Here is a 4505-nt window from a genome sequence, read left to right as displayed (position 1 = left end):
ATTAAATTCTGTTTGGAGATATTGAAGAGCTAACAAGGAAATGAAGAATTATTGTACCATGAATCAAGAGAGGAAGGAAATCCAGACATGGGCTTTCTCGGGAGCATTTGTCAATTCTGGGAAAGTGGGCTGGAACCCGAGCAAGGCTTTTTGGCATCTCACCGGGATGGACGGGCAGAGGCTGGAGTCCAGGCCCTACCAAGGGTTGGGAGAGCTGAACTCCTCCCTGGTGCTTCGGGTTAGAAGCCTGAGGACATGCACTTTAGGGGTAGGTTGAACTGGAAGTAGCCCTGCCCTCCCAGAGGCTGAAGCCAGGGTGTGTGGCGACCATCCCAGAGGTGAAGATTAAGCCAAAGTTGCTGGTGCGCCCTTCGGGCAGGAGATAACATCATGATCTCAGATGATCGTAGGGGTTTCCAATACAACGCCTAATCTATGTTAAAAAATAGCTGCTTGCCAAAAGATGGAAACAATCTAGTGCCCGTCAATGGATGAATGGATAAGCAAATGTGGTCTACAGATTGGATGGAATTCAGCAGTAGGAAGAAATGAAGTCCTGGGAGCCTGCGGCAATGGGCGAACCTTGAGGATACTATGAAATGTCAGACGCCGAAGGACAAATGTGTGATTTCGCTAACATGAATGAATTATAAGACGTAAACTCAAAGTCATAAAATCTAGAATATACATAACCAAGAGACAGAATGAAGCTAGAGAGTGGGGAGCAGTTGCTCAGTCTGTACAGACTGTTTAACTAAGCTGAGCTAGGCTGGGCAGAGGGGCAGAAGCGTTAAGTGGTGTTGGAAGGATAAGTGATACTCCTGCATTGTCTGTGAAGGGGGTTGAAAGGGGCGGTCTAGGGATAAGTGTTTTGTCACCAGAAGGAAAGGAGAGATTAAAATACGGGAACACATAACACAGTAGTACATGGGGAAAAATACACCTATGGCAAACCACAGACTAGAGTTAACAGTAATATCTTACTATTCTCTGTAGCAGACGTACCACACCAAAATTAGGGGTCAACAGCGGGTGGGAAGGATAAGGGAAGGGGGTGTTTGGGGTTTTCTTTTTTATGTCTATTTCTAATTTTTCTTTTTGGAGTCATGAAGACATTCTAAAATTGATTGTGGTGATGATGTTTGCACAACTATGTGATGATACAGTAGCCATCGACTGCATATGTCCCATGGATAATACGGTACGTGTAACTATCTCAATACAATTTGCATTAAAAAAATAACAAGGCATGTAAGAAAATTAGGCTAGTTGAAGGAGAATCAATAGTGACAATGGACAAGAAAATCACGCACACAAGGACTCCTGATTTGGGGGTTGTCTGCCACAGACTTTCCATGCTTCTTTTTATCTTTTTGGGTGCACAGGCCAGGAATAGAACCCGGGTCTCCACGTGGCAGGCGAATGGCCTACCACTGAACCGCCGTGTGTCCTGCCGCAGACTTATTTAGTTATACATATAGGGAGGGAGAAGTCAAGATGGAGAATTTCAGCAGAGAACTGGAAGCTTTTTTTTTTTAATGGCCAGGGGTAGGGGAAGGACGTAGCAGATGGGAAAAAGAATCAAGTAAAAATTCTACAACTGAGAAAAACATAGTAGCCAAAAATAATAACTCAACACATCTATTCATGCTTTTTCTATTTTAAAAAGCAAAATTATTTTGATGATCATTTCAGTCATTTGACTTTGTTGATATTCACTGTTGTTTTTACTCATTCTCACCTTTATTATCACCTTCCTATATTTTCTAGATATAGTCTGTTTCTTTTCTAATTTCTTATTGGATGTATGTCATTAGTTTTCAGCATTTAAAAAAAACTGATAGAACCATTTAAGACTAAAAGCATCATTGTCACTGTATCCCACAGGTTTTTATATAGAGCATTTTCATTATCATAACTGAGTTATAAATGATCCTAATTTTGAGTTCATTTGAACTCATAACTGAGTTCTATTTATTAATTTTTCTAAGTTCAATTTTTAAAAAAAAATTTATTGTATACTATAACATATACACAAAACAAAGAAATAAAAAAGCAGTAGTTTTCCAAGCACTCATCAACAAGTAGTTACAGGACAGATCCCAGAGTTTGTCGTGGTGATGGTGGCATTACACAGAGAAGGTTGGGCTTAATAAACGAATATGATTGCTGAATCATTATATTGATATTTCTTTTCGTCTCCAGCACCTTAGAGCAGCTAGAAGTAAAAATCTAAAATTGTGGAACTGTAACCCATACCAAACTTTGAAATCTGTTCTACAACTAATTGTGGTGCTGTGCTTTGAAATTTATCACTTTTTTGTATATATGCTATTTTTCACAGAAAAGAAAGAAAAAGTAGATTGTGATGATAAAAAAATATTTAATCCTTCTAACTTCTAATGTTCTGGAGCAACTAGAAGGAAAAATCTGAGGTGATGGAATGGTAGCCCTGACTCATAACTGTCTGTTATGGTCTCTCCTTTTTCTCAGGAGTTACTGATAAGCATATTTTAAATTTCTAAAATATAGTATATGAGGGTTTTAGATGTTTTTGTTAATTTTTTTTATATTCTGGATAAGCCAACCATAAATATATTTTGTAGATAACAGAGAAATATGAAAATGGACTGGATATTAGAATTAAAAAATTAAGAAATATTATTAGTATTTACTGGGCACGACATATCATAATTATATATGAAAAGCTCTTTTTTGATATCACATCTGAGATATGTTTTAAGTTAAATAAAAGGGGGAAAGAAGAAACAAGTATGGAAAAATACTGATGATTAAAGCTGGATTACAGATGTATGGAGGTTCATGACACATCCTACTTCAGTAAACATTTACAATTTTTCATAACAATTTTTAAAAATAAATCACCCTTTCAGAAAAATATTCCATACATATAATTAACAAATTTTATTATCAAGAAACTTGAGTACTTGAGTAGTAGGGTACTAGGGTTTTTAAAAAAGACTGTTTTGGATTTAGAACACTGAAAGATGACCATTCATAACAGGACATATACAAAAGCAAAGATAATTAAAATATTAAATACTAACTAAGTTGAAAGACCATGATTCAAACTTCTAATTATAATCTTTATGTCTTGGTGAAGCAGCTGCACAATTCCCATTCATGAAATGTATCCCAGCCTCTTATGCAGACTAAGAAGTCTCACCACAAACTTAACATAATTTTCAGTAATCAATGCTGGGGTTTTTTGTGTTTAAGCATGCACTATCACAGAAAGCACAAAATCCTATTTACAAGGATTTTCAGTTTCTTAAAAACGTCGCTTATGCATCTTTCAAAGTGCAAGCTACAAATATGCTGTACGCATCCTTAAAGAAAAAGGCTTCTAAAAGAAGCACGAGATAGCATCCCAATGTGCCAAGACTGGGTATATAACTAACTGAAGGAAACTGGCAGTACTGTGCTAACTCTTTCTTTAGTGTAGCAATCTCCATTTCTGTAGTTCAATCCTCCATTTTTATTACACTACCAACCGAGCATGTACTCCACTGCTTAGGATACAAGACTTTCATCTTTTCTGGGAGTTTGTCTGTCAGAAATAGCCTGATAGCCACTAGTAGAAGCTTTATATGCTGTAGCAAGAGGTGTCATGGTAGGTATCCTAGGAATACTTCCAGATTGGGGTGGTGGACCTAAGGTTTTGATTGGTGCGGTAAAGACTAGAGATGGAGATGACAAAGCACACCTGTCACTGTTTTCCATAACACTTTTATCTATACATGGCTTATACCAATCATGATAGACGCTCCAAAAATCCTCCCATCTTTGCTTAAGGCTCTCCGGCCTGTAGTTTAGGGTGATAACGAATATGCATCCAATATCCCGGGCCAGACATCACATGTTTTAAGATATTCCCATACTGTGCAAATTGTAGTAATATGTAGGCTACAGATGCTTGAGGAAACCCAAACCTGTCACCCAAGTGTCACCCAGGAGATCTTCTGAAGCCAGAAGCCTTGAGTATAAAAAGGATCCAAGTGGGCAGAAGATAACGTGGTCTTTCGTGGTTGGCTGATATTTGCTGGACTAAGCATACTTTGTCCTGTTCCAGGAGCAGTGGCTGTAACTCTGGCAGGAGGACTCCGCATCACTGGAAGGTTTGGCTGTCTCCTTGAAGTTAAAAGGGTTGATCTAAGTCCCGGGCTGGGAACATCATCATACACACATCTAACTGGTGGGGCTCCACTTTCACCTTTATGAGCTGGTATGACTGGTTGTGGTGGCGACCCACCTGCAAGTAAAGGTGATCTCATTTCCCGTACTCCTACTGAAGGACCACCAGTTGATCGAGGTTGTGGAGTCACTGGAGCTGGCAAATCCCCCATTAGGAATCCAGGTGAGAACTGGACATTAACTCCGGGCTTTGGAGAGGTAGGTGAGCCCAGCATCATTGGTTCAGACCCAAGCATGGGCGCCGGGGGTGCCACGGCAAAGGCTGCCATGGCAACAGCAACTACACTTAT

The 4505-nt window shown here is 39.1% G+C and overlaps 1 pseudogene; it reads right to left on the bottom strand.

Moving 5' to 3' along the window:
- Positions 1-3507: 3507 nt before the first annotated feature.
- Positions 3508-4505, bottom strand: LOC143690316 (nucleoporin NUP35 pseudogene; annotated as a pseudogene).

The sequence above is a fragment of the Tamandua tetradactyla genome, chromosome 7, assembly GCF_023851605.1.
Source record: "Tamandua tetradactyla isolate mTamTet1 chromosome 7, mTamTet1.pri, whole genome shotgun sequence".
NCBI lineage: Eukaryota > Metazoa > Chordata > Mammalia > Pilosa > Myrmecophagidae > Tamandua > Tamandua tetradactyla.
Note: the sequence above shows the minus strand (reverse complement) of the source record. Positions and strands in the feature narration are given on the sequence as shown.